The sequence below is a fragment of the Bos indicus genome, chromosome 22 (genome assembly GCF_029378745.1).
Source record: "Bos indicus isolate NIAB-ARS_2022 breed Sahiwal x Tharparkar chromosome 22, NIAB-ARS_B.indTharparkar_mat_pri_1.0, whole genome shotgun sequence".
Taxonomy (NCBI): Eukaryota; Metazoa; Chordata; class Mammalia; order Artiodactyla; family Bovidae; genus Bos; species Bos indicus.
This window is the reverse complement of record NC_091781.1, coordinates 30227442-30244362: the sequence shown is the minus strand read 5'-3', so window position 1 is coordinate 30244362 and position 16921 is coordinate 30227442. Positions and strand designations below refer to the sequence as shown.

At 40.4% G+C, this 16921-nt stretch overlaps 1 protein-coding gene across 20 annotated transcripts in view; it reads right to left on the bottom strand.

Moving 5' to 3' along the window:
* FOXP1 (forkhead box P1) overlaps positions 1-16921 on the bottom strand; it is a 625482-nt gene that overhangs the window by 342422 nt on the left and 266139 nt on the right. For 4 of the 20 annotated variants that reach the window (XM_070777097.1, XM_070777102.1, XM_070777103.1 and 1 more), the window contains exon 3: positions 11569-11666. The exons of 13 other annotated variants lie outside the window; for them this stretch is intronic. The gene's annotated coding sequence lies outside the window, so the exon portion shown is untranslated. Of the gene's footprint in view, positions 1-4024; positions 4406-11568; positions 11667-16921 lie in introns of those variants that run through there. 3 more of the 20 variants (XM_070777104.1, XM_019984424.2, XM_019984422.2) reach the window with 2 other exon arrangements.

Sequence of the window (16921 nt, the reverse complement as noted above, 5' to 3'; positions counted from 1 at the left end):
AAACCTGCAGAACATTTCCAGGTAAGTACTGAGTCTGCTTCTCTACTTGCCTATCTACACAGATGGGTAAGTGAACACAGAGCCAAGGCATACGCTGGTTCCCCCTCACAGATCTGTAATGTTCCCCCAGAGGAAACAAAAGTTAATAATAACAATATCATACAATTGACCCTCCCTCTTGTAATCACTAAAGTAACATAAATTTGGCTACATTTAATTTTTACTTAGACACAAAAAAACTGGGAGTGGAATACAAACCCTATTTTCCTCCATTTTGAAGTTCCAAAAATTTTAATATGTATTGTACATTTGACCACGCATTAATTTATTTCTGTTGATTTTAGTTTTTGGTATACATTAGCAAAGTAATCTAAAAGATATTTTTCCAGCTTTGCTGAGAAAAGATTAATAGTTCAACAGCTGTTTGCCATCATGCTAAATTAAATGAAATGTGTCGATATAACAGACAAGAAAATTAGGGAGTAGTACTGGGGTCTGAGTCTGTATCATTACTATCCTAGAAGAATCAGAAATCAACAACTAGGAGAAAAATCTGCATTTCATTTTTTCAGAAACATAAAACTTCCGTTTCCAAAACTGCTATTAAAAAAAAAAAAAAAAAAACACAACACTATGCCTCATTAAATATATCAAATACATATCTGCATGTTTACCAGCAGCAAAGGCACCAAAATGAAAATAAAATTATTAAGTAATGCTTTTAAGTTAAAAAAAAAGAGAGCTAAAAGAAAAATATTGCCCTCCAGCCCACTTGTCAGCTCTCAAAAGAGTCAGAAAAATAAATTTCATTTTTTTCTTTTCCCCTCTTTCTCAAGTTCCCTATTAATTTTAGGTTTTTAAAAGTGAACCAGGAATACAGTAAATAGAAATTACTCTTTTTTTTTCCATGTCATTCTCCATACAGGCAAGATCCTGTGACAACAGAAACTGTTCAAAGTGTGGTTTCTTAACTACTGTATGCGGTAATGTATTTACCTAAAGTTGTTTGATGACCATAAAGACCTTGACCAAGACATGACTTTTCAGCTGAGGTCGCTAGAAGACTAATGCACCTTCTTCTTGCTCTACCTCCCCAATTCCCCCCTATTTCTCCATTAGGAATTTTACTCTGTAGCCCCCTTTTAATACAGTGCTTCAATTGCATAATTTATATGAGTATATCTGACCCCTAATTTAACAAATGTGATTTTGCCAATTGGTAGAGCCTCGCTGGAACAGAGGTACAGGTAAACGTGGATGTGTGATTTTATTTCACAGGAAGCTAAATGAACAGCACATGCTCTGTGCTTTCCCATTAAAAATATTTATCCTTCTTCTTTCATGGAAGCTCAAGGAAATGCTATGCATCAGGATTTCAGCATTGTATTATTTTGTACAAGTATACAAGAGACTGTGAAAGACAGCCACCGTATTTCATTTCAACCTTCAATCCAGTGACTGCCAGTTGAGAACCTACTGTGTGTCAGTGTCCCTGACATGCAGGGATAGTGAACACCAGCTCCTGCCCCGTGATGAAGGTGGCAGTTAGGAGTTTCACCTCTGGTTAGAGCAACCTCCTCTTGAAGTCCAGAAGCATGTTTCAAACCTTCCATCCTTCCAGATATCTCCATGAAATGACATATACTTCATTTGAGAAAACAGAAAGTCTCAAGGGGCCTATTTCCAAGAGATTACTGGTCTCTTTAACCCATAAATCTTAACTCATGTGGGCTTTTCTGTCTTGCTTTTCAAAGATGTCCTAGAACAACAGAGCTATCTCAGTACAAACTCGACTAGCTGAAAAATGATAACACAAGGGTCACTTCACTTTTTTGCATTCAAGACAAGAAAATCCACTTAGAAAACAATCTCAAAGTGTTTCTGCACCCCCCTCCTGCTTTAAATATTTCAAATACTGAGTCACATTTACAGAAAGAAAGAGGGAAGAAAGAGGGAAAGAAAAGTGAGCAATGAAGGAAGAAAAGAAGGGAGAAAAACAGGGAGAGTAAACCTAGGGGAAAAAGGAAGGAAGAAAATTAGAAAAGAAAGAAAAGGAAAACTACTGTGTAGTAGAGACCTCCGGGACCAGAGGCGACCTTGGCCATCACCCAGGTTTGCTGGTTTACAAGGACCACGTCCTTTCTTCTTCTCTCTGTCAAAGAAATCTACCACTGTGGCTCCATCACTACCCACTGTCCCTTCCTATTGCTGCGAGGAACATTTTGCTTCCTTTCTTCCCACCATCTGGAACCCTCAACTAAATCAGAGGGCCTGACTTTTGGGTCCATTCTCATAAGAAAAATCTAAAATACTCTATATGAAGTAAGCCACATGGCGCAGGCGAACCTGGCGAGGCTTGCCCGTGAAATGACTTCAGGCTGGCAGCCCCCCAGCAACTCCACGTTGGCCCATCTCATTTAGAAAAAACCACTCTCTTACCTTAAAGGAAAGTAAAACCCTGGTCATGGTCATGTGAAAATATTTTATAGGTATCCTTTAGCAGGCTTTAAATGTTGAAACCTAAAAACAATATTTGCTGTTTTCTCTTTGAAGCTCTAACAAAGCCTTTGTTTTAGATTTACCTTGAGTGTGTGCAATAAGAGTTAATAATCAAATCCGTCCCAACCCCCACAAATGTTAAACAAAAAGATAAAAGAAATGCAAATAGCTATTGTCATGGAAAGTTAAAGTACCTGTCTGTATTTTTAAGTGAAAACTATTATCTCTATCAATCAAAATTTAAGAATACAATAGCGCTAATCACAGAAGGTGCTCTGACGGAGTTACTTTTCCTCATTTAAAAAAAGTATTTTTCCCCTTAAAAACAGAGCATAAAAGTCATATACTTACAATTAGATAAGGTATTTGTAATTTTATTATTAAAAACCTTCAGCAGCCTCACTGTTAATAAATGTTTCTAAGTCTCGAGACTGATTTGTACCTATGAAGATCCAAGTCCCTACATATTTTAATAAGGTTGATGAAATTTTATTTAAATTCTCAGTTTCCAACCTGCGGGGGAACAGCACACTCTTCTGTTGAAAAGAGTTACTCAGACAGAGGCAACAGTTAACTGGCAATGAAGACTCCTTTCCAACCCTGGACACAATTCCTAGTCTCTGAAATATCTTTACATAGGACGTATCTTCCCTTGGACGGCTCATCCTTCTTAACTGTGGCAATTTATTTTTGAAATTATCACACGATTTCTACCACCATTCCCCAGAATGATCAAAGGGCACAGTGTATGCCTTTTTCTTTTTCTTAATTCACTTTTAAAAAGACTGGATGAGACTCTGAATATCGTGCTTTCTAAAGACAGTACAGGAACAAAAACTAGCAAGACCCCAGATAGTAAAACAAACAGCTCAAGATTAAAATTCCTAGAGCAAACAGTTAAGCCAGGATGCCATTATGCAGGCTAAGCCTGGATGGATGTCTCCTCCACTGTGGGGCCAAGAGGCTGTCATCTTCCCCCCAGCAAGATCAGATTTCCTTCCCTCCCAACCGCCTCTCTGAGCAGCACGGCCAACATCTCCAGTGTGCTATTAATATCAATGAAGAGCCGATTCGATTTCCACTGAAGAAAACCCTTCCTATTCCGGCACAGACCTTCGGGGAGGACCCTGGCCTGGGTATAGACAATACAGCGGCAGAGTTTCACTGCTTTCTTACAGTTCGGTCTTGCACACTGTTTGAAAGCTTTTAGCAAACAATGGCAGCATTATCTCCAGGATAGTTACAAAACAGGATTAGGACAAAGAATAATAAAGCTGTTCTCTCTCTCTCTCTTTCTCTCTCTCCCTTTTTTGCCCCCCCACCCCAACCCCTAGTTCCCAAGAGCCTCTCTCTGCCAGTCGAACATTTCAGCCACATTTCCTAGGAGGCACCTGTACTTGTCTATTTCAACACCGCCAACAACTGACAAACGGCCCAGGAACCAGGATCAGAAAAGCGGCAAAGTAGCCTCTCAACATTTGGAAAACGAAACAAAAGTATGAGCCTTGGCTTCGCACACACTTACCCGTTCATGGTGAGGAAGGGAAGCTTTAAGGAGCCGGAGAGGCAATTTTCACACAACGGAAGAAAGTTGAGAGTTGGTGAAGGAGAAAGTGCAGGCGCTGGGAAGCCTGCGGGCTCCCGGGGCTCCAGGGCTGGCGGCAGTGTGAGCAGGGACTGAAGGTATGTGGGCTAAACACAACAAAAGCCACTGCCTTACTCTAGATTAAATATGCAGGAAGAGGCCCCTTTGCATAAACACAAACACTCAGCAAATGAATAACTGGCTCAATCAGACGCCCGCTGTGCCTTCTACCTGTCCTCTCTCTGACAGGAGACACCGCCTGTTCCAAGGGGACAAGGACTAAACAGGAGACAGTTAAACGTTCTGTTGCTATAATAACAATTAAAATGAATTGCATTCATTAGTAATTAAGAACTCACCCCCAGGTGGGGGGGTATAGGGCTGGGCTGGGCTGGGGTGGGGGGAATGCAGGGTTATCTCCAGCTACTCCAAAAAGAACTTGGCTTAAGACACAGCAGTGGAGTTTATTCAACGAGAGGTTTAAATAATCAACATATTTTTCAGCCACAGTTTAAGGTCAGAAATACACCTCTTGTTTCTCTGATTTGCCCCATTATAAACCAATCCTTGTGAGTCTGTACCTACAGAAAAATCTGTCTCATCTATGTATAAATATTTTCATATATAAAATATATACATACATACACAAATATGTACAGGCATATACACATATATGCTCTCACATATAATATTCATTCATATCTAATTAAAGAGGAAAAAAAAAGAAAAAGTATCCCTTTACACTGTTTATAGTTTACTAATGATTTAAGAAAAATAATTTGAGTCTTCCAAAAATACACCCCAAACGTCTGCCTTTCAAATGTCATCAATCCATGACCACTCATTTAAAAACATTACCCATATATTAGAAAGAATGCTTTTAACTGAGTGGCCTCAACCACTTATAATTTCAATTAAATAACATAATTACAGTCAACAATTTTCTCCATTTCGGCAGAAAATATGCCATACCTCAACATAATTTGTCCTTAGAACCGAGGAATTTAAACATGAGGAAAAACATGCGGGCGCTAGGAATTCACTACTGCATTTTCTCAGCTTATGGAGTTAACTCGCACTCACCTCTAACCTCTGACTGCATGTTCCAGCTACGTGTTGGTCTTAGTAACTTAATTATTTTTTAATAACTTTTGCAGTATTAAATGATTTCGATTGAGACATAAATAAGATTATGTTCGCCTACTTCCTTTTAATGCCACACATGACTTTGGGGGCAGATCTAACACTGCTGTTCTATAGGATGTATCTATATTATTATTGGACCAAAAAGAGGGTAGGTCACAGATTTTTCAGAGCCTCAGAGGATGCACCATAATTATGCCAGCTAAGGGAAATAACAAAGTGGCTTTCTATTTTCAAAGTGAGTTTTATTTTACTAACACCACGCTGTTTCCTAGCTATATCATTCTGCCCCAAAAGGAAGAGAATATTACTGAAAAGATTTTTAAAAATTGTGTCACAAACCAAAAAGCCAGTCTTAAACATGTATTACAGTATAACACAAAGAGAAAATCTGAAAATTCCCAAAGCCCCCCAAAATAAAACAGGTTCTTTAAGAGGGGGTCCCAAGGAAACTGAAGATGCTATTCCTTTCCCTGTTTTGTCTTGAAATGACCTTCCAAGTCAGGTGTTAGATAACCCACTTTCATAGACGATAGTGATCTAACCTTGATGCAAATAAACCATAGAACAAAATTTAATCAGTATATCACTGTGAGAAAAGCCTTTGTCCATCCCAATGGAGCTTCTAATGACTGTTTTGGCAGTTCTGGCGGGTAGTTATGCTTCCCAGCTCATCTATATCTCATACTGGTTGAGCAAGCTAATGGAAATGCTGTTAGTGGAATCCAATATTAATGCTCTGTATCGTGCAAACCTGGATGCAACTGAATATATTATACAATTATAGGTAGTATCTAATTCCATAGGTATTAGATACTGTCCTCAAAATTAATATTTTAATGAGGACAGTGAAATAAAGACGACAGTCCAGGTAAGGGATCCATGCATTGTGGCCCCAGCTAAGCTCTTTGCCGCCACAGTGCTGGATCCCCGAGCAAACAACACAGACGTAGGGACTGTGACAAAGATCCGTACGCAAGCTTCAGATGCTGAGTGACACATACTGATGCACAGAGTCAAAGATGTCATCCTCACACCAGTGCCACTCACTGTAAGCTTGAGAGAGAAAGAAGAGGGGAAAATGGGGGACGGGGGAGGAGTTGCAGTCAGACCTCCAGAAAATAAACAGGGTGTACAGTTTCAAAGGCTGCAGACACAGACATTTCATTGTTCAAGCCAATTATCAGTGGAAAATAATAACAACAGATGGATTCAGAGTCACTGACTTTTCATATGCACTTCATCTCGGCGGAACAGATGATGAAACGCGAGAGCTATCTCAAAAAGGCAAAACATCTTTCAGTAAAAGAACTCTACGGTCCAGATGGGGACCTTCTAAGGCTGCTGATTATCTTCTTATAATGTTGTAAGATAGACTTACTAAAACATTTCAAGAACTGATCAGATATGATGCGTACAATGGCTTCATTATTGGAAGGAGTTGCCTCAGACTTATGACTAAACCAGGCAGAGATTTCAATAAGGTTAAGACTCTTAAGTTTCCTGTTTTCTCATTGGGGACCGCAGGTTCCAACTAAAAACTGGAAATTTGTGCACAACAGGAGAATAAACCATCGCCCAAGGATCCCACATTTGTGCTCTTCTCTTGTTTGAGCAGAAGGAAAAGAAAAAAAGAGAGAGAGACAAACTGGGACTGTGAAAAGGACATTAAATTATTCTGAAGCATTCCATCACGATGGGAAAAAAGAGCTCCAAAGCAATTCCTTATTAAAAGCATTCAGTGATAAAATATCATCCTTTACTTACATTTAGAACATCTTAAATATTCCTTGCCACTGGTGACTGCAAAATATAATTTGCTTTCAGTAGGAAATAAATATAAATTTCAATGATGGTGTGAAAAACAGTTGCAATAAATGCCAAGCAAACACGAAGGCAAAAACCCACCAACCAACTCCACAGCATTCCCACTTAACTTAAATATCACCGAGTCAGACCTGCAGGTAAAATACAATAGGCAAACCACAACCTGACAACCTGCTACAAGAGAAAAAGTTAAAATCTCTCATCAGATAAACCTCATTCCTGGGATAACATGTAGCTGCACTGTCTGCATCCATCCGCCTGCCATCAGTTCTACCTTCCTGATTTTGCAAAAATCTCTGAATGGAACTAAAATGTGGTTGAAGTCACTGTGCTAAGAAAAAAGAAGAGTTAATCTCATTATTTACTAACATACTTAACATTTAAAAATATTTTTATGAACACACTGTTGACTTCACAAGTTTATAATGTAAGTAAAAAAAAAAAAATTTAAGAGCAAGGCTTTTCTTTCAAAGGACTCTGACAAAAGTAAATTCGTAGCAGAACATACAAGCATGAAGAAAATATCGCCAAGGGCCAAATTCTGCAACTGCTTTAAGAAGCAAACAAGAACACAAAAGATGTGTAATGCAACCATCTGGCTCGCCTCATACTTTATCAATGCCTCAACTTTCTCCCCCACCCCCTTAGCCAGCCCACACCAATGCCACAAAACCAAATGGCTTCACTTATGTTTCCTGCATGGCAAATTTACACAATGCACTCAGAATACAAAAGTTGGTTTTTACACATAAACTAGTGTCTTAACATTTGTCCTCACTTGAATGATTTTGTTATTACTTATTCAGTGCAGGCCTTCTTCAAAAAAACATGCAGAACCTCACTGTGATAAAGATGTCCACACCTGGATCCACCGGTTTAGGCTTAGAAGAATCCCCCAGAGAAACCCTCATCTCCACTATTTTGTGTTTTCTATGATAATCAGATACTAGATATAGACATCTGAAAAAAAGAACCCTAAAAATATCACAATTAAATCTTTACTTCTTTTCCCTTTTTGCTCTACATTGAAGGATGTCTCCCTAATTGATTATTTGAGATAACCAGACTCGCTTTTAGTCACTGCACTTGAATGTCAGCATGCCCAGTGCAATCTTTGCTTATTCTTTCAGCTCATTCTACACTTACTGAGCAACTACAGGGGTGTCAGGAGCTGGCTGGACAATGAGTGACCTAAATTGCCATTATCCCATATGATAATAGAGACTGCCTGCTACATGAAACCGAGAATGCCACATTTTATAAAAAATCTTTCACACCAGATAGGCTGAAGCATTGTATTTATGTACATACTTATCTGGGCAGGCAGATACACTACATTTGAGAAGTCGCGGCACATCTCTAAGTATCCAATTGCTTTCAAAGGAAGGAATTAAGACTTTCAACAAATCACTTTTGGGTAAAATCAATACAGGCCAACATAAGTGATTCTCACAAACAGGCAACGATTAAAAATCACAATAATTAGGAAAGGGTCAGCCTCACAGGCCAACTCCCCTTTCTGCTATTCCGCAGGGGCAGGCCCCAGGCAGGGATCCTGGGCCAGGAAGGAGCTCTTGGCCAGAATTAAGACGTGCATGGCGGGGGCCACATCTGGTTTATTTCTGCTTTCTTGCTGACAATGGGTTTTCCCCTGCGTCCCTCTCCACGTTCCAGGATAAGAAGGCCTCGGCTATTTTCTCAAGGGACTGATTTTCGGTTCCCTTGTGGGTTCTGTCTGGGACCACAGAGGCTCCTGGTCTGGACGCCCTGGTAATCTTAGGACACACACAGCGAATCCAGCCACTGGGTGAGGGATTCCGCTAATTATTTAAACCTGCAGTCACGTCTGGCCACCAGTTGGCAGATGCGGCTTGTGGCTGCCTACCAGGCCTTAGGTTAGCACAGCTGGAGCCAGATGACAAGCTCTCGAAGACATTCTTCTCGTGGCCACATCTGGCTCCTGGCGGCTTCCATCTGCGGTGAAACATTTTGTTTGGTTTTTCTGGGAAAGTTTAGGCAACAGATAAAATCAGTCAGATTAATCTTGACTGCATGCATTTCAGTTTGGGACAAAATATCAGAATATAAACTCCATGAAGGCAAGGACTTCATCTGTCTTGCATGTCGTATTTTAGTAGAAAACAGGAGTAACACATGGTCATTGTTCAATAAATACATATGGAATCAACACTATGAATCAGCATGTAAGTTGCATGAAAACAATCCTGTACTTCAATCCAGCACCTCTATCCTTCTATTGTACGTATAGCGGTAAACACTCCGGGTGCACGTAGCAAAGACCCTCAAAGTGGCTCCAAAGTTGCATTTTACTGCAGGCACACTGGGGGAGAAAGACACTCAAGTGCTCACACAGTCACTAAGGGTGGGAAGACCTCCCAGCGATCTTTCCTTGAAAATAACCCCTCTCAGTATTACCCACACCCTGACTTTATTAGCCCTTAAACTACAAAACTTGGCAGCTCTGTGCCCACAGTGCTTACAAGTGACCCGAAAGTAGAAACTTACCTTTTGGCCATCAGAGAAATGCCAAACGATGAGGCAACTTTCCCTGGCTCCTTTTCATTCCATTTCCTTTCCCATGCCACTCTTCCTGAAATCTCTGACATTCGCAGGTCCCAGATCCCTTCTATATTCAACTTTGACTTATCTTTTTTTTTTTTAAAGGTGTTTTTAAAATCAGTATAAGGCTTAAATTATGTACAACAAAATTCACCAATTTTATGTGTATGATTTCATTAGTCTTGACAAAAGCATACAATTTTGTAATCACCACTGCAATGTTACTGACATAGAACTTTCCCATTTTACACAGCTCACCATCTATCTGCGCCCACTAGAAATAGACTCAGAAACGCTGGTATAATTTAGAGCCCTACGAGGCTCACCCTCTCAGCTCCTTAGCTGTAAAGGATTCTGACACATATAGGACACTGTGTTAATACTGACACTAGGGAACCTTTCATCCTCCCAACAGTAAGGCTCTGCTGAATGCCCCCAGAACCCGACAAAGGAGGAGGACATTTGGGAGGAGCTTGGCATGGCGGCTTACATGTGATGCTCCTTCCACAATACAGCAAGTTAACTTTCCTAAATCAAGAATGGCTGAAATAGGCAGATGACTTTGACAAGCTCAGCATATGGTCTTCAACGAAGCAAAGCTACTCAGAAGGGCACTGGCTGAAGCTGCTGCCTGAACCCCCTCCGGCTCCCATTTCTGTCACGGAAAGCAGCAGCGGTGGGGTGGGGGGGTGGGTCTTCTCACCTCAGTCTAAGTGTCTGAAAGAAGCTCTAAGTCCACCCTGGGGAACTGGGGATTCTCATTACCTGGGGAAGGAACAGCTCACCTTGTAAAAAGGTGAGCCAGGGACACCCCTGGAATACCCCTAAAATACCTCTCCTCCCTTGTTCTAGATTTTTGCAATGACTTTAAAAGGGAGAGAACACCTTTCCACAACCCCACAATCACAAGGAGAGTTGAAGACAATCAAGGGAGAAGCAACACAACAGGATGCAAAAGATACCCAGTGGTCCTTAGCTAAAAAGAGGCTATACTGTTAAAAACAACCAAAAGAAAACAGAAAACAACAACAACAACAATTAAACTAGGGGAAAACCTTGGCGATAGTGGTGGGGGGTCAGGGTAAAGGTGGCAAGGCCCAGGATGTACAAGATGAGTATCTTTATTTCTTAATGCTTCCTTGGGCTGTTTCAGTTAAGACTCAGTATTCTACAGAATAGCGCTCCACAGTACTATTTAGTCTTAGACAACACAGACCTCACAAGAACAGATTCAAGTCCAAGGGTTCAAAACTAAGTCTGATGCTTACTGGTCTTGTGAATTCAGGCAAGTTATAACACTTCAGTTCTCTCTCCCTCAGTGTCCTTAGCCACTAAATGGGCTGAATGACAGTACATAATGTGCTTTTGAGGAATAAATGCATTAACATACAAAAGTGCTTCAAAAAAACGTGTCTGGCACATAATGAGTGATAAAGAAATGATAGCCACTGTTATTCTAACCAGGGATAATGTAACTAAATCTAAAACTTTCCATGCTTGATTTCTATCATCTCTACAAGCTGTTAATAATTTCTGGTTCTGTGCCATGCTACAAGCTAGAAGAAAGGAGAGAATGTATATCCAAGTTTAAACTTAATGACACAGTGCTAAAATAAAATCAAAGTATTTATTCTTCCCTCTCAATATTAGCTGGAGAACTGCAGGTTTAAGATCAGGGTCTCACCTTCCCCAGTGGAGGGTAAATCATTAGCTACAAGAGATCTACCATCCAAGCAAGATGCAACTGCTCAGCCCACCAGCAACCAAAAAGGACTTTGGGGTGATGTTTAAAGAAGGTAAGAGAAGAATCTGGCCTGAAACCCAGAGATACTGAAACACATTTTCTAGTACTTTTCAAGTCTGTGCATATAGATTCTGTTACTGATTTAAGATCTTAAACAGTTTGTTTATTTTTTAAATGCCTTTCAGCTCACCTTTAATAACATGTTTCTTTGACTTGGCTGAACTATGCCTCAGAAGAATTACAAGCGGGAATACGGCTGGGTGAAAGGTTCAGTGAACTAATCCACACCTGGTCCATGTAAAAAAAGAAAAAGAAAAAAAGGCTCATATTTTCCATATAGAAACAAGTCTCTTTATGTGAACCAGGCTTTCTTTTATTTAATTGCTAAGGCACTTTCCATACCACACAATCTTTCATGAGCTTCTTCAGTGGGTGGGGAAAAGGCCATGGGACCCCCACCCAGTCATACCAAGGAGCTTTACCAGGGATGATGATGATGATGATGATGATAAAGCACAAACCCCACTTAGAATAGAAAGTGATCAATTTATTTTACGAGAAATTCCTTGACCAAGATTTACCAATGACAAAAGACAAGGATGTTCTCCAAAAAACTGACTGGGGACCAAATAAAATGTCTTGTATCTTCACGATCAAAATTCAGGTTTCTTCTATAGCCATTGTATGACTCGGGCATTTCAGTGGGAGAAACAAGGCTTAGATGGGAAAAATCTCCGATGAGAGATAAGAGCAAACTCACTGTAGAGCTGAAAGGCACCTGTGGGGGGCCAGGGGAGGGGTCCAGTCAAGACATCCCCTCCTGGGAAGTGGATTCAGTGTGTGACTGAGACCAAGTGCGTGGTGTGGCCAGAAGCAGAGACAAGAACCTTTGACTCCCAGCAAGTGTGCAAAAGCAAACGGCTCCAATGGCTGTTGGAAACATCAACCATGCTAAAAGGAGATTCTGGAGCAGAATCCTGTGAACAGCAAGGGTGCAAGAATATGAACACAGGAATCACAAATGTCCTATAAATTGTGCCATCTTGTTGCTTCTGAACTTGAATCGAAACAAGCTAACTTTCTTCTAGAAAGTCATTCACTTCAGTGTTCCAGGCACCTTGTTTTCTTCCTCCCTTAGTTTTATTCTTAAGAAAATGCCTTTTAAATCAAGTCTAATTTAAGATAAGTGGAAAAAGAGATTTTTTCCTCTTCCGTAGATAAGAGCAGTCAAAGTAAAGTGGAAAGAACATTTCTCTAGAAGACAAGAGAGTGGTTTCTACTCATGGATCCACCAATGACTCTGCTAGAATTTGCTAAGTCCCTTCCCTTCTCCAGACCTGTCTCCTTCTTGGGAAAAGGGTGTTAACTCAGGGATGATGTTCAACTGGTACTCAGTGGTTGCGTGATGGAGCTGTTCAAATACTTAAATAGCTGTCTACAGGCTGGGAAACAGCCTTTGGCTCTCTGCCCCCAATCTCTCCAAGTGCACATTTGGCCACTACCCTCCCTAGGATCCTCAGAGGCCTGGAAGCAATGTCCTAGCAATGTGCCCAGCGCTCTGCCTGGTGTCCTTCCTGGGCGGCCGATGTCTGTGCTGTACCTTTTAGCCCTACTGACCAACAGCCCAGATGCTCCGAGAGGTCCTTTTCCATGGATATGATGTAAGGACCACGAAGACCAGCTTCTGGATGGAGGACAACACTACCTGGGTCCCAGTGAGAGATGGGAGTCCTAGAACAAGCAGAACAATACACCTACGATGGACCTACCTTCCTCCCCAAGTTACTTTCCCCACTTGGAGCACAGAGATGTGGGCCTGCAGTCAGGAGGCAAATCCGTGGAATCTTAAGGCAAACCTTAGGGCTAAATTAGATTGCAAAACCTAGAAAGAAATTTATCATTGTGAAACAGCTCTAAGTAAAATCCTGAGCTCTGAGGGAAATTACGAACATGTAATCAAATTATATTTACCATGGAAATTTCTAATAGCTCAGACTTTCAACTCAGCTTTTACAACTCTTTAGGAGAAGAAGTAATTCTCTATCCAATGTTCCAAATTTCTACAGCAGAAGTGAGGCATTAAACACAGTGAAATGTACAAGAACACAAAAAAATTCCCATTATTATCGTTTCCTTCAACCCCGTGTGCCTTCTTTGCCACCATTACTCAAAAGTCACTCCAACTTCTTGCTGGCTGACATGACGCCATGCTGTCACTTGATCAGGTGTGGGGTACCACATGGTATGAATAAATACTTATCCACAACCGCATATTAAATGGGAATTCGCAAAGGCAAGCTCTGGAGACAAAGACGTTTCTATATAGAAATATTAACTAAGAATTTGAGTAAATGGCCTCACCGGGAAAAAAAAAAAAGTTCTGAAGTAGCAATATAAACTATATTTAATAGTAACAAAAAATATTTTCCTTTTGGGAAAGCAATTTGGGCTTCTAAAAGTTACTGCCTTCCACGTGACTGAATTCTTCCATTTCCTAAAACACAGATGCTAGGCCCCCCAATTCTACCTTGTGAGAGTCCACTTTTTAGACCTGTCTTCTCCCAAATATAATACTCAAGTAAAAAATGATTTTGAGGCTTTTTTTTCTCCCCCACCAACAATTGTTATTTTCTTAAGCGTTTGAGTATCACAAGTCCCAAAGAACATATGTTCCCAAGGAAGGGAAAAAAAACGGGCTCTAGAACTAATACACAATGAAAAATAAATTTAAAGCAGCCTTCTGGTCTGACATAAGAATATAAAAATGATATGAGCAAGAACAGCTTAGTTTACATACTTTTCAGTCACAGCTGCTGCTCTAAAACCACAATACCTTTAAAATGACATTTTAAGGAAACAGATACAGCAAGGCTGCAGCCGTAGCTGGATGAAGCTAATGCTGAATTCAAGGGGCTTCTCTTTTTATGCACTTACTTTATATAACCCTGCACACTGGCACAATTAAGAGGAAAAGAGAGAGTCACTTTTAAATAATGTCATGATAAATCAAGAGAATAACAAATAGTTTTTACCCAGTAAGATTCTTTTTTTTTTTCTTTTTCCTTTAAAATCACCATACTCAGACATCAAAATGGAGTTTCAGGGACAGAAGGAACAAGTCACTTCTTCTTGGTTAATATTTAATTGGGTGCTAAAGATTCCTTGGAGAGACCTCTGCACCTCCAGTGACAAGGCGCACAAGAGGCTCCTCTCTCTGTAAGAGATTCAGGCCCTTCCCTGAATAAACGAAAATAACATACAATTAAATCAGACTGTTCAATTAATAAATTACTTCGGTGGACCTCACAGGCCAAGTCCTATTTAATTACATAATTTAAAAAATATTTGCACATTGCAATCACCGAAATTGGCTTTGAGGTTTCATAATACACACTTAACACTTGAGTTAGAGAACAAATTTATTTAATAAATGCAGGCCTAAGAGCTAGAAGGCCATACCACTCACATTGCAAAATCACTTAGCACATCCTCAGAAAAAGCAAATAAACTTTTCCACTATTTAGACGTGGGCTGCTGTTGAATGTCAGGAGAGGTTGGCTGATTTTCTTCTGCATTTTCTCTGTCATGTATTGCCTGTAAATCTGACCATTTTGAGAGGTAATTAGAATAGAGCTAATGGACAAAATGGTTCCAGTTAAAGATAAATTAAAGATAAACTAAGGTGGAAGATGTCAAGAACCCGGTAGTAAAACCCTCTTCAGAGTAAAACAAAGAGAAGTCGTATTACTGCCCCATTTTTCACTTCTTAGAATCCCAAAATACACCATAAATTAACAAGGTTCCTGAGTGTAAAGACGCATTCCATTAGGGAAGAACACACAAATTTAGGGGTGAGAAGGACATTCGTAAAAAGGATAGAATTACATGGTGTCCAAAAAGAGGGCAGAGACATTTTAAAGTGACTGTATTTCTTACAGTTGTATTGGGGTCAGTGATACTGCCATTAAGTGAATTTTCTAGAAAACCACTTGACCACACTGGCACCACAACTTGTTTAGCCCTCACATTTTGATGGAAATCGTTGTCAGACACATATACTTTCAATAACCATTGCAAGCTTAATATCCACCATGTCCTCAGAGCTTTTGTGTGAAGCTAATAACTCTATTTATACCGAAAGCCACCATAACAATGCTGTTTTTTTCATTTGTGGGTCTTCCCAACCTGCTAAGCCTCCACGTGCCTGTTCTGCTTTGCTCCCCAAAACATCCAACTTACTGCCAGTTAAAAAGGTATCCAAAACTCTGAAACTTAGAGGATTTAAATAACACTTAAGGAAGAGATTTTGGTGAGACTTTGAAATCTCTCTTACAGAACAAAATTAGGAGATTCACTTCTCAGTCCCCAAGTCCCCTTTACTCTCTTCCCTTACACAAATTTCTGGAAAGCACTGGCTACACTGGCATTCTCCATGGGTTCACCTCCCACACCTCCCTTGGTCCTCACCACGGCTCTGTTGCTAAGGTTACTGAGTTTTAAGTCTCTCCTGATTTGGTCCGTTGGCCAACTCTCTCTTCTCAAATCCTTCAGCTCTCCAGCGGTCCGCCCTAGGCCCTGGCCATGCATTAACCGCCAGCTTCTTCAGGTCCCAACAAGTCCCCCTTCCACACCCCATGGAATGTCCCCACCATCCACCCAGTAAGTGAGGCCAAACATTACCGAGGCAGCTTTGATGCCTCCTCTGCCATATTCAATAACCAAATCTGTTCATTTATATTTTTCCTTTTCTTCATCCCGACCAAGATTACCAGCCCATACAAGAGAGCCTTATGTCAACTCCTACAATGGCCTTCTGGGTTTTTTTTCCTGCCTTTGTATTTAGTATCCTCAAAACAATCTATATGGAAGACACCTGATCTTCTAAAATGCAACTCTACAAAGTTTTTTCTATTCTCAGATAGTTCCTTCACTCTCATCTTACTATTTTGACACTGGGAGGGATGTCAAAATTGATGGAGCAGTTTAATGCCACAGATTTCCCAGATGCATATTCCACCTCTGCTTTAAAAGTTCTTAGAGTCCTGAAGGCCAGGAAGCCAAGGTGAAATGTACAAAGGTACTCAGAACACCTTTCGTGTTGGTGGCCCTGCCTGACTGCACCTCTTTCTGCTGACTTTCATTCTACCATCAACAGGCACTGTAATAACATATAACAATGCATACTCTGCAGTCTCCCAACCCAGAGTCTTGGCACAGATCACCCATCACTCTGTCCTGCTTCTCCTAGACAGGGCTCACCTGTCCCAAGTGACTCACGCATAAACAAGTGCCACTTCCTCCAAGAAGTATTCTCTGTTCTCTCTTGAGATCTATGAGCCTGTGACTGGTTCCATTTGAATACACTGTTTGTTCTAGTATAGCAATGATTTCATTTTATTACAGTGCTTTGTCTAATCAATAGTTTTGCCTGGTAACCTGGATGATCATTCTATTTAAAACCACTTCATATATCTCCTTTAAAAAATGTTTACTGAGGCATAATCAACATACATTATATTAGTTTCAGGTATATACCTCATCTC